Below are 13,818 nucleotides of genomic sequence, written 5' to 3' on the forward strand. Positions count from 1 at the left end.
GAACACAAATTTATTAAAAGTCTTCCAAAGTGCCAGCCATTTTGAAAAAAACCCAAGCTGTTGAAATCAAACCAGAGTCATAATTGTTAAGTAAAATAATGAGTAAAACTGCTAAATTGAAGTAATTGACACAACACTACAGCTTAAACCATATGTGAGACTGAAAAAACATTTTATCAGTCTCATAGAAATATTAGATAATTTTACTCTTTTTTTATTGAATTTATCATTAGTACAGACTTAATTTCTTATGTGATTTGTTTTTCTTCAATGAAAATTAGTTGATAAATAGAAAATGTTGTCATGGTTTGGGTCACTTTAAATACACAGTCTTCTAACTAAATAGAAACTAAGCTTTTTCAGTTAACAATATGAAATAAGTTGATTCTACCAGTGAACTTTTCAGTGAACAAAATGGTAATATTAAAAGAACATCGATAAATATTAACGAGAAGTTTCAACAGAGGCCACAGAGTGGATAAGGAAATCAAATAACCTTCTCAGTCCTTGGAGCCGTTATTAGAGTTTTGAGGCTCAGATGGAGAAAAAGCTTGTCCATCTTACATTGCCTTTGCCTTGCTTACAGATTACCATAAAATTTTATTCTCAGAAGTTATCCTGAGCACTAAATTTTCTTAAAAATGATTTTGGTAAGTCAGGATTATGTGATTAAGGTTTCACAAAGGCTCAACTGGAATTAATTTCCAGAAGACACTATCCCGTATCCCTTGGTTCAGCATTTCATTCTTGATAGTTTCACAATAATGTCAGCCTACAGGCAATTTTACCAGCCAATTTTCACTCTATTTTTAGATTATTATTATGATAATATATGCGATATATCTGAAAAAGGGAAGCAAAATAGTGGCTGGGAAAAACATAGTAATACTTACAAAGGTAGTTTTATGAAATCCTAGTTTTAGCTAATTTTGCTTCAGAGTATGAAAGAGCACAATCTTAAATATCACTTTCTAAATGAGACTGCATTTTCATAAATAGTTTCTCACTTAGGTATAAAAACAGATCTGAATATTTTGCTATTGAAAAGAAATCGTACTTTCATTAGATTATCCAAAAACAAATATTGTGGAGATTTTTTTCTTAAATTGAATATGAAAAGTAATCATTTTGCATAAACTTGCTAAGGTATGCATCTCATGCAGAGAAAAATATATATCTTTTTATATAAGCCACTCAAGCAAGATTAGTAAATACATGAACCCTGAATAGTGAAGGCCTTTTTTCTCAGCAAATAGGTTTTGAAGTTAGCAATGTGCTATCTGTAAAAATATGGACCATGAATATCAGTCATTCAAAGTTAAATAAAAATGCTCATTTACAACTGAAAGACTTTTAGGCGCATGTACACTAGAATAGAGGAATTATTTTATTTATGTGAAGCCAGTGTTTTCTGATAAAATTTTTGAAAATTGAGGTGGAATGGAACTACATATGGGAAAGGAGATTACGGTCACTGTATTAAAATTAATCCACAATATTTTGAAAGCAAATAAAAAATCCATTTTTATATCTTGTTTTTAATTGAGTCAGGTCGCAACCTCTTTGAAAATTACATGATATGTTACTCATGCCACAAGACCTTTTTGATCTTTAGTTGACTTGGAGTTTTGACCTTGCCTCAGAACACAAAGCATTTGTGTTAACTGATGGAGAGGTCACTGAGCTTACAGCACAGTTTTGTGTTTTATTTTAACAGTTCAATAATAAGGTGAAGGGGAACACTCCTGAGAGTGACCATAATAGATTTATTGCCTTTTTTTCTTATTATGACTTCTTAAGATAATTGTTTTCAGAATTATAATATCTTTTTAGAACTTCTGGACTTAATATCGATTTATGCTGGTCATACTCCATTTCTGCTGTTTCACATTGTGTTAATTTTCATTAATTTTATTATATTTGAGACCTCTTAAAAAGTTTATTTAAAATTCATTGCTTGACTAGAAACATCCTGCATATTTTTCTCCTAAAGATAAGCTCTAACTTATAGTTCTTTCCTCAGAATGATTATATTAAATGTTTTAGTGATGTTCAAATGTCGATATGTTATTTATGTGTGTGTAAATGTGGCATTTTATATGTAAAGATGTATTTAACATAGGTAACTTCATAAAAATACTTTTTAATTAGACATAAGTTACAAGCCTCATGTAGTAATTGAAAAGGCTTAAACTTCAGTAAAAAAACAACAACAACAACAACATTCTTTTCAAGAATGTATTATGTCTGAATAAGACATCTAAATGTTTGATTTCTAAAACAGCAGTCTTTAAACCAGGCTAGTTTTCCCTAAAGTCATATGGATCTTGATGACTTTAACACTTGTTAATTTTTTCTAAACATCTCTGTAAGTGAAAATTGATCATTTTACTTTTAGGTACCCACTCAGAGCTACAGAAGACTATGAACATTAGTATTCAAGATGATCCCCTTTGGAAAGTTAACTCATCTAGTCTCAGAGTTTCAGATGTTAAAGTTTACCACATGTAGGGAAACAGTGTATTAAGGAGTTTGGAACATAAAACTTTTTTATATTCAATTAGCTAGTTTCTCATTATTAGTCATTATGTCTTAAAAAACTATTACATAAAATCATGGTAAACAATTTTTCATGTATTTTTTTTAAAGAGAGAATCTTTTTTATGAGTGAGTTCTCTATTTACTCAACAGTTTTACCTTAAATATTTTCTAATAATTTCCCAAGATAAAAAAAAAAAACTAATGCTATTATTTTCTTTTAATATGAACTTTATTGATGGATAGTTAACATAAAATAAAAATGCACATAGTGTATAGTTTGATGAGTTTTGATAAATGTGTATGTCAGTGTAATCATCATAATTAAGCATTAAACATTTCTATCATCCTAATGAGTAAGTAGCCTTGTTACTCTTTGCAGTCAATATTCCCAACACCGACACCAGAATCTGGCAACCACTGCTCTAATTTCTGTTACTTGAGAGTAGTTAGGCCTATTCTAGAGTTTCATATAAGTGAAATAATTCAGTTTTTATTTATTTATTTATTAGTCTGGCTTGATTTGCTCAGAATGATGTTTTGGAGTTACATCCAAATTTTCCCATGAAGCAGGTTTTTTTTTTTTTTCCCCTTGAACATCATGTTGTATTATACACCATACTAAACTTTATCTATCCTTCTATTGATGAAATTTTCTTTTGCTTTTCAGCTATTTTGAATAACGCTACTATGAGCATTCATGTCTGAGGCTTTGTATAGGTAAGTGTTTTCATAATTGTTGGATAATTGTTGGTTCTTTTCAATTTCTCTCAGAAATGTTTTATAATTTTCAGTGTGCAGATGCTAGTATAAAACTGATTTGGGAATGAGATATGTATTTTATATGTTTTTCTTTTATTTAACTTGCCAATATTTTTTTTTTGTGCGGATTTCTGCATCTATATCTGTAAGGGTCATTGGTCTGTAATTTCCTATTTTTATAATGTCCATGCCTGATTTGCGTATCAAGTATGTCCTTTTCTGATATCAAGGTCGTAGTGCTGGTATCCAAAAGTAACTTGAGAAGTGTTTTCTCCTCTGTTTTCTGAAACATTTGTGTAAGGTTGAAATTATCTCTTTAATATTTGATGGAATTTACCAGTGCAATCATGTGGTCCCAGGGGTTCATTTGTGGAAACTCTAAATTATAAGGTCAATTTTTGTAGTAAAAACAGGTTGTTTATATTTTCTCTTTATTCTTCTGGCAGTTTTAGTCATTTGTGTCTCTACAAGCATTTGTCCATTCCATTTAAACAGACTATATTAGTGTTCATTATTTATAATATTCTTCCTATATTACTGTAACACCCATAGATTCAGTGGGATGGTACTTTTTCATTCTTGATATTGGTTAATTTTTGTTCTCTATTTTTTACTTGCTCAGTTTAAAGGTTTTTGAATTTTATTGTGTTGTTTTTTTTTTTCAAATAACTTTCGGTTTCTTTTTTTTCCCCCCATTTCTTTTATAGGCTAGGTCATTGCTTTCTTCTCTTTATTGTGTCCTACTTAGGGATTAATTTTTTTCTATCATGACTACTTTTTTTTTCCTTCCATTGATTTTTACTTTTTTATTTTATTTTATTTTATTTTATTTTATTAGTTTCAAGTATATAGTACATTGGTTGGACATTTATATATTTTATAAAACAATCCCCTTAATTGCTTTCTCTCCTCTGGCTCTCCACCTAGCCATTACATTAATGCTAACTGCATTCCCTATGCTGTGCTCTCCATCCCTGTGACCATTTGTCAACTGCAAATTTGTACTTCTTTAACCCTTCACCCCATTCTCCCAGCCGCCCAACCCCCTCCCCTCTGGCCATCACCAGATTGTCCTCTATATTTGTCCATCACAATTTCTTGAGGTAGAAGCTTACATTATTGATTTTAATTATTCATTTCTTATATATTATTTAAAGCTAAAAATTCTTCCCAAAGCATACTTTTGGATTTGTCCTCCAGATTTTCATATGTTGCATTTTTATAATCATTTTTTCAAAATATTTTCTAAATTTGATGAAATTTCTCCTCTTACCACGGATATTTTGCTATATAGTGCTTTGTTTCTAGATTTGGAGATCTTTGGAGTTTTTCGTGTTGTGTAGTTTCTCATAAAATTCCATTGTGATTAGAGAACATGCTCTAATTTCTATCTTTTAAAATTTGTTGAGTTTTTTTGTGGCTCAGCATATGCTCTATATTGGTGAATGTTTTATATACAATAACACAATGTATTTCCTGCCATTATTGGATGTAGTGTTTTATAAATTTTATTTTTTACTTTCTATAAATCCAGGTCTTCTGTATTCTTATTGATTTTTTCTCTACTTATAGTATCAGTTACTGAGAGAGTTTAAAGTCTAGTATAATTACAAAATTGTCTATTCTTTTAGTCCTATAGTACTTGCTATATATTAATATACATATATTTACATATATGTATATTTGCTATACAATTCTCCTCCCATCCATGAGATAATTTTCAAGGCCCATAGTGGATGCCTGAAACTGCAGATAGTACCAAACTTATATATACTATGTATTTTCCTATACATACATACCTATGATAAATTTTAATTTATAAATTAGGTTCAGTAAGAGATTAACAATAATAATAATTAGAACAATTGTAAAAATATACTGTAATAAAAGTTATGTGAATGTGGTCTGTCTCTCTAACTTATTGTACTATACTCACCCTTTTTGTAATACTAAGAGATGATAAAATGCCTACATAATGAAATGAAGTGAGGTGAATGACATAAGCATTGTGACATAGTGTTAGGCTGCTATTAACCTTCTGAAGGTATGACAGAATGACAAGCTTTGAGCCACAAAGTTGTCATGTCTTCTATCCATAAATTTAATGACTTTTTCATCTTAACTAAGCACCATGCACAGTGGCTATAATGTTTACCATTTGAGGTATGATAGCAAAAACTAGCATGAATTTCTCGTTCCTTCTTCACAATTTCATCAATATGAGATTTGTTTTTACCAACCTCAGCATACAATTGCTTTTGTTTTTCTATGGTTTCTCTTCAGCATATCTGAATTGACAACATCAGCACTTTTGCACTTTGGGACCATTATTAAGTAAAATAAGGGTTACTTGAACACAAGCACTGCGATACCATGACAGTAGATCAGATAACAGAGAGGGCTACTAAGTGACTAGTGGGTGGAGAGCATATACACCGTGGATACACTGGACAAAGTGATGATTCTCATCCTAGATAGAATGTAGCAGGATGGTGTGAGATTTCATCACGCTACTTAGAATGTCCTGCAATTTAAGACTTATGAATTGTTTATTTCTGGAATTTTCCATTTAATATTTTCAGATTACAATTGACTACAGATAACTAGAACCGCAGAAAGTGAAACTGGATACGGGGAGACTATCATATTTGCTATATTTAAATGTGTGTGTGTGTGTGTGTGTGTGTGTGTGTACCCACTTTCCCATTTGTAAACATTTAGTTTTGCTATGTGTTCTTAATTAATTGATCCTTTATTATTATGGTATTTTTGTGCCATAATATTCCTTATTCTAAAGCTAACTTTGTAAGTTACGAATAGAGATACTCTGTCTTATGATTCGTATTTTGAATGCTCTATTTTCTCATAGTTTTACTTTAATCTTTCAGTATATTTATAATTATAGTGTGTTTCTTAAAGGCTGGATGTAGTTGGATTTTGTCTTTTAGTGTATAAATTCTGAAAAGCTACATGTTTTAATTAGAGTAATTAGATCATTTATATTTACTATAGTTTATATATTATCAGGTTTAAGTCTACTCTTTTTGTATTAGTTTTCCATTCATTCATGTATTCTTATTCTTTTTTGTTTCCCTTTTTGCTTTCTCTAAAAATGTCTCTTGTTGTATATCCTACAGTGCCTTCTTAGAGGCATTTCTACTATAATTCAGTAGTAGTTGTAAGGTTTTAACATGCATTATTAATTTTTCATAGTCTACATTCTAATTGTATGTAATTACATGTCTGTCCATTTTCCAAAGTGAACAACCAGGTGCATTACTTTAAATTTTGACCACTGAATTTCATTTTATAATTGTCTTTCAGGGATGTCTCTAAAAGGGACTCTTGCCACAGCTGTCCACTTTTGGGTAGTGACTGCATGTCATGCATGACCATTGTAAACGAAGCCCAGGTTTTCTCTTTCTCTGTCACTTGATGGTAGGGAACTCCCCCATAAAACCATAGTGCAGGCTGGAAGAGAGAAAGTATTATGGCAGGAATGGGATTTGGACCATTTCTTCATATAACTTGTGCCTTCAGGGATTGTTTGGGTCTGATCATTACATACCACTTTGATGACAAGGTCCTGCTGTATATGCTTGGTGAATTAAATAACACTCAGTTCACAATGGGCAGTTCAACTCACATGGTACTTGGTGGCCCATCATTAAGCATTTGTTTCTACTAAGGTCCAGTAGTAGGCCAAACTATTTTTCAAAAGGAGAATAGTTAGCCACAGAGAATGGCAAGATTTGCACTAAAATCCTAAGAGTTTGCTCTGTGATTCGCCTATAGGGGGCCTGCCAAAGATACCAATGACATCCCTATCTGACAATAACAGTTTAAACACCACTAGATCTGCTGGATCATATGATCCAAGTAGCAGAACAGTTTGCATGTCAGCCTGGAACTGTTGCAGAGCCTTCTCTTGTTCTAGGTCCCACTCAAAAATAGCATCTTTTTGGATCACTCAGTAAATGGACCAGGGTAGCACACTCCTGTGAGGAATATATTGCCTCTAAAATCTAAGAAGGCCCAGAACAAGAGAGTATCCAATCTGACCTCAAAATTTATTATCTCATTCAGGCTATTTCCAAATTGCTTCCAATAGATCAGCTCCATTTGGAAATTAAGGTGGAAAATCTGAATCTTTGACATGTGGTTACCATTGCAGATATGTAAAGGATAGTTACATATATAGCAGTCTATTTTCTTCTGTGTATGCCTTATCTCTATTCCCCTTTGAGAATTTGGATCTTTGAATCCTTCACTTTTCTATTATTGTTGTCTGTTTGTCCCTATGTATGCTGAACATTCATTACTATCTTGCTATAGCAAATTTCTTATTGTTTAAGCTTTTAATTCACTGTTCTTAATAAGGGGTGCATTCCTCCTCTTCTATCTGACTGCAAGTCGCCTTACTCATAGTTATGTATTTTTTGTCGTTTTGTTTTAGGTGAGCCTACCCCTTTCATTATTTCCTGTAATGTAAGCCTGGTAGTGGAGAAGTCCTTCAATATTTATATGTCTGGAAAGGTCTTTATTTCTCCTTCATATCTAATGGAGAGTTTTGCTAAGTACATTATTCATGGCTGGTAGTTCCTTTCATTTAATAGTTTGAATTTTTGATTCCACTCCTTTCTTGTTTGTAAGGTTTGTGCTGAGAAATGTGATGATAATCTAATGGGCTTTTCTTTATAGGTTACTGTCTTCTTTTCTCTGGGTGCCCTGAGAATTTTTTCTTTGTAATTAATTTTTGATTAATTTTAATATAATGTGTCTTGGAGAAGGCCTTTTTGGGTTGAGATAATTTGGACTTCTGTTAACTTCTCGAATTCCAAGATCCAGTTCATTCCTGTGGTAGCTCTTATTTGCATATCCCTTACTCAGATGTGCTTGTGTGCAGGTTAGGTGTTTTTTGTTGAGTTTTAGATGTTTGGCTTAGTATTGTTTCAAGGGGAGAAATCTGGGGACATCTCTCACTTCACCATGCTCTGACCAGGCAGAATCCTTTAAACACGGGTTTTCTTAGAAATTTTATATGTTATTGTATATAAAATTATGAAGAAAATAAATTTTTCAAGTTTCTATGGATTTATTTAAATGATTCAAAATTTATAATAATTCCTTCCTACATCAATAAGACAACAATGGGACAACTACACCAGAGGAGAATAGTAAGTATGCCAGGAAACTATTAAGAAAGTTACCATTATTTAAAACAAAACAAAACAAAACAAAAAACTGATAAATTCAAGTATATTTTGAAACACAGTCTTTTTTCATTTACTTTCTCATAATTAAAACTTGGAAAGAACTGAAATTAATTAAAGATTCAGTCAAAGAAATATAAAAGGAAAGCAGAATAAAAATGACATCTGCAAGATGGTGCAATAGGAAGCCCAGAGCCATCGCCTCCTACCTCCCACCTCCCAAACACGCCAAGTAAACAACTTATGAGCAACTTCCTTTTGTGAGAAATCAAACTAATTGAAAGGCTCCTGTACCCTGGAAAAACATGAAATCAGACTTACCAGGGCCTATAGGGAGATTCTGGACACTATCTGCCAGTGTCCCCGACCCTGGGACAGTGTCCCCCACCCTGGGACAGGATTTGATTAGGAAAAAAATGTCCCCAGCTCCTAGCTTCACATAGGAAAGAGGATGGATTGGTTTGCATTCCCAAAACCCCAACAGTTTTGGTAGGGCTCCCTAGAGAAATGGCTTCTGTCTTGCCAGTCTTGGAGCTCTAATGGGTTCTGCACAGTGTAGCTGCCTAGAGGAGAATAGATGTGGTGGTTTGACCTGGTAGATGCCATATACAAAAGTCAACTCAGAGTGGGGGACTACATAAAGCCAAAAAGTCCCGCAGCAAAGAAAATGGTCAATAGAGTTGAAAAACAGCCTATGGAATGGGAGACAATATTTATAAACCATATATATAAGGGCTTAATCTACCTATAAGGAAATCCTACAACTTCTCTATTTAAATAGCAAAAAATTTAATAATCTGATTTAAAAATGGGCCAAGGACTTGAATTTCTCTAAAGAAGACTTACAAATGGCTAGCAGCTATATGAAAAAATGTTCAATGTCACTAAACATTGGGAAATGCTAATCAATACTGCAATGAGATATCACTTCATTGTCACTTCACTGTCAGGAGGGAATTTATTTTTTAAAAAAAGTGTTGGCGAAGAAGTAAAAATTGAAACCTGGGCACTGTTAATGGCTATGCAGAATGGTACAGCTCTATGGAAAACAGTTTATCCACAAAGAATAAAAATAGAGCTACCACATGATCCAGCAATCATAATTCTGGGCACTTATTTAAAATAATTGAAATCAGGATCTCAAAAAGATATCAACACTCCTGTGTTCATTGTAGCTCTGTTTACAAGAGCCAAAATGTAGAAATAAGTCGACAGCCTAAATATGTATCAACAGATGAATGCATAAAGAAAATGCAATACGCACATGTACACACACTCACACACACACAATGGTGTACTAGTCAGCCTTTAAAAAGAAGGAAATTCCACAATATGTGATAATATGGGTGAACCTTGAGGACATTATGCTGTAAAATATGCTAGTCACAGAAAAATACAGCATGATTCCATTTATGTGAGGTATCTACAATAGTCAAATTCATAAAGTCACGGTGGGATGGTAGTTGTAAGGAGTTAGAGGAAGGAGGAAATGAGGAGTTACTAATCAACAGCATAAAGTTTCAATCATCAAGATAAATAATTGTTAGAGATTTGCTGTACAACATTGTACCTAAAGTAAAATGTACACTTAAAAATTTGCCGAGGTTAGATCATATTATGTTCTTACCACAATATATAAAATTAAAAAAAAAAAAAAACAGTCAATGTTGACTTCTGTTGACCATGTAGAAAATTAAGGGCCATTCCTTTTACAATAATAGTACTATTTTAAAAAGAAAAAAGAATAAAGGGCATTTTTATAAGATTCGTGTTTACACAATCTAAACAAATTTTTAAAGAAATTTAACAACATAGGTATAAATTAATTTTCTAAACTTCCATTGTTTTTAACTATTCTTTTACCAACCTTATTTTTTCTTATTTTGATCTAAGAGGAAGGCTATTTCCACACCAGTACTTCAAAGAGCAGGAAAGTATGAATAATCTTTAAGCTTGCTGCTCATGAATCTCAAAAAGCTTTGTGTATTTATTTGTCTCCATCAGAAAGATGGCTTCTTTTCAGGTCCCCAGAGGATCTAGACTGCTCCCTGACTATGAGAGAGAAGTCTGCATTATACGAGGCAATATTAAAGTTGTATTTGCCTATACTTAACAATTCCTGCATCTTTTCTTCCCAAGTTGGAAATTTCTAAATCAGAAATCAAGGGATGGGGGGAGATGAAAATCAAAATTCAAGGAAACTCCCTTATAACTTCTGAAAACCCCATGATGGTTCCTTTCTGCTAGAAATGATTTCTCAGGAAAAGATAGCCCCATGATGGTTCCTTTCTAACTAGAAATGATTTCTCAGGAAAAGATAGCCATTTTTAAAAACTCTTTGCTTTTTCTATCGAATTAAAGATGAAATTCGTACCAAATTAATTTGCTTCAAATTACCTTCTAGTTATTTTCAAACAGCTTCTCAGAAAATTTTAGACCTTTTATTGGGCATTTAAAGAATAGATTAGAACTGAATTTTTAACATAAAGCCATTAGAGAAAAAATTCCAGTGTTATCAGTCCATTTTTCAGGTGGATACCAAGGACACTATGTAGAGTCAAGATTACCAGTGGTTCTAAAATCTAACCATGAGAATGTTTCTATTCAGTTATTCTTGTCACTCATATGCTTGAATTTGACCGACCTCCATCTTCTCTGATTCTTGAGAATTAACGCACAGGGTTCACTGATGCTGCAAACTTTTGGTTATCTGTTTTTTCAACATTTAAAAAGAAACGTTTATGTGATGAAAAAAGCAAAGCCTAATAAAGATATAAGCACAAATTATAAAATTATGAAGTAGAAAATATAATTGTTAAAATGCAAAGGCCAACATTTAAAAGGAAAAACAATAAAATTATCAAAACATCTTTTGCTTTCTCAAATATAATGGGTAACTAGGGAAAAATTACAAATGAAAAGTTAATGTTAGGTGAATGAGTATAATACAGAAATAAAGGAGATATGAAAATTAGATAAGAATACCATGAAAGATGTTTTAGTCATAAATTTAAGACTCTATAGAGAGGAATAGTTTTCTAAGAAAAATATAATTTAAAAATATTGATCATCATGGTACACACCTGGTAGGAAACGTAGCCTAAAATTTGGGAATAATTATTCTCAAGCTAGAGTGCCTGTGTTTAAATCCTACCTTTAGCACTTACAAGGTGTATAATCTATCATAAGTTTTAATATTTTTGCAGTGGTTTTCTATTAGATTTTGTGAAATGATACTATTTACCTCCTAATATGTTATAATTAAATAAATTAATATTTTAAAGTACTTAAAATTGTATTCATTGAGATAGTTACATAAATATTAAAAATAAAGCATAATTTAAAAAATAATGTAGCAGTAAAAATTACAGCTCGATACCATTTTAGAATATAGATGCTAGAAATCAAATGCAATGTACTTTTAAAAGAACAATGGGTTTACTACATCTGATAAATTGATGTTCTAAATATGAAAATGTTCCTGCAGGTGTTTTAATGATTGCACATATCTAAACATGTAGGAAGAATGCAATAACCTAATAAACAAAGCTCTCAAGTAAGCGATGAAGAAAAATACTAAAGGGTTAGAAACAGGGCTAAACAGCCTGAAATAAATAGTGGGATAACATCTGTGATAGTAAGTTCAAGCTGAAACTACAACTGTCCTATAGATATTTTCCAGTCATGGTAAGTAAGAGGCTTGCTTTTAAGAGCCAATGGTGTAAGAGCCAACAGTTAATTTCAGCAAGATGAGTAAGAGACGATTAAAAAGTTATATCTTAGTAAAAAGGAGATATACATTATATGTCTTTATAATAAAGCAAAAATAAAAAATGCTTTAGAGGATATGGTCATAAATACAGAAATATAATGCAAAGGAATACTTAAAAATAAAAATATTCTAAGGCCTGTGTATTTGAGAGGAGAATATAGATGTCATTTTAATTTTTAAGGTGTAGTATGCATTTAAAAATTTTAGCAGTAACCACTAAGAAAATAAATATAATTAACTACCAAAATAATATAGGGAATAAGTGGAATTAAAAATAAATTAATTTTAAAAAAGACTAAGGAAAAAAACTGGAAATAGCATGGTACATAGCAAGATTAAGATGATTTAAAAAAATCTATTGGTAATGGTAATATAATGTAAAATTCCAATTACTGGAAATAAATTTCCAGACTGACAAACTGGAAAAATATATATTTATCTCCTTCTTAAAGAATCTAGCAATAAAACTTAAAAATAGGAAGATTGAAAATAAAAATACAAAAAGCAATAACAAGCAAATACTAACTTAAAGAAAAAATTTCCATCAGGGAAAATGTACTTCAAGACAAGAAAGAATTATTGAGCCTGCTTAATTAATGATTAAACACACAATTTATCTGAGAAATAGAACATTATAAAATGAATATCTGATATTAATATATAAACAAAAATTAAGATTATTATAGAAACATTCACAAATTCCCCATTGGAGCTGAATATTTAAATTATTTCCTCAGTATTAGTATGTCAAAAAAGTAATATTTGAGTGGATATAGAATGTTTGAATAACACACTAATCTAAATATGCATTATTTTCAAGCACATGCAGAGTATTCCTGAATTTTGACTACACGCTATTGCATAAAATTAACATCAACAAAAATCAAAGAATCTGCTATACAGACAGCCCCATGTGACTACAGTATAAATTATCTTAGACTTTAGTGTAAAAAGGAAATTAACGAACTTTATAAATTTGGAAATATACACCTCTAAATTTACATTTCAAAAACTATTCTTTAGTAGAAACAGAAATAAACAATACCGTAAACTGCATATAAAAATTTATAGAATGAAACTTAAGTGGTGCTTCAAAGTTAAGTCATAGCCTTAAATAAAAAGAATAAAGCTAGAAAATATTACTTTGAAATAAAAATAAATAGGTTAAACAAATATAATGGAGGTATTAACAGAGAAAAAGCAAAATTTGAGGAAATAAAAAAGAATGAAGAGGAGCCATAAGGCCAAAAATTTCAATGACAAGTAATAAAGCACAGATTGAGAAGAACTGAACATTTTAGAAATTTATTCCAAAAACATAAAAAAGATAACTTGATATTTTTCCTAGAACAAAATTTGTATAGAAAAAAATTCCAGAATGTTTCATTAAACATATCAGTATTTAAAAGTTAATAACTGCTTTTATAAATAATCCTATGAGTTCTACACAGTTAATATTGAGCATTAAAAATTTTCAAAACAATCATTTCAATTTACCTAGTTTTTTAAAAACAATTAAAAAAGGACTTTAAA

The 13,818-nt window shown here is 31.1% G+C and overlaps 1 long non-coding RNA gene across 3 annotated transcripts in view; it reads left to right on the forward strand.

Annotated features, from left to right (window-relative positions):
• Window positions 1-13,818, forward strand: part of LOC120612528 (uncharacterized) — a 278,407-nt gene that overhangs the window by 239,255 nt on the left and 25,334 nt on the right. For all 3 annotated transcript variants that reach the window (XR_005655471.1, XR_005655469.1, XR_005655470.1), the window contains one exon: window positions 3,209-3,258. This is a non-coding gene — a long non-coding RNA (uncharacterized LOC120612528). The remainder of the gene's footprint in view (window positions 1-3,208; window positions 3,259-13,818) is intronic.

The sequence above is a fragment of the Pteropus medius genome, unplaced genomic scaffold, assembly GCF_902729225.1.
Source record: "Pteropus medius unplaced genomic scaffold, Ma_sr-lr_union100, whole genome shotgun sequence".
In the NCBI taxonomy this organism is placed as follows: Eukaryota; Metazoa; Chordata; class Mammalia; order Chiroptera; family Pteropodidae; genus Pteropus; species Pteropus medius.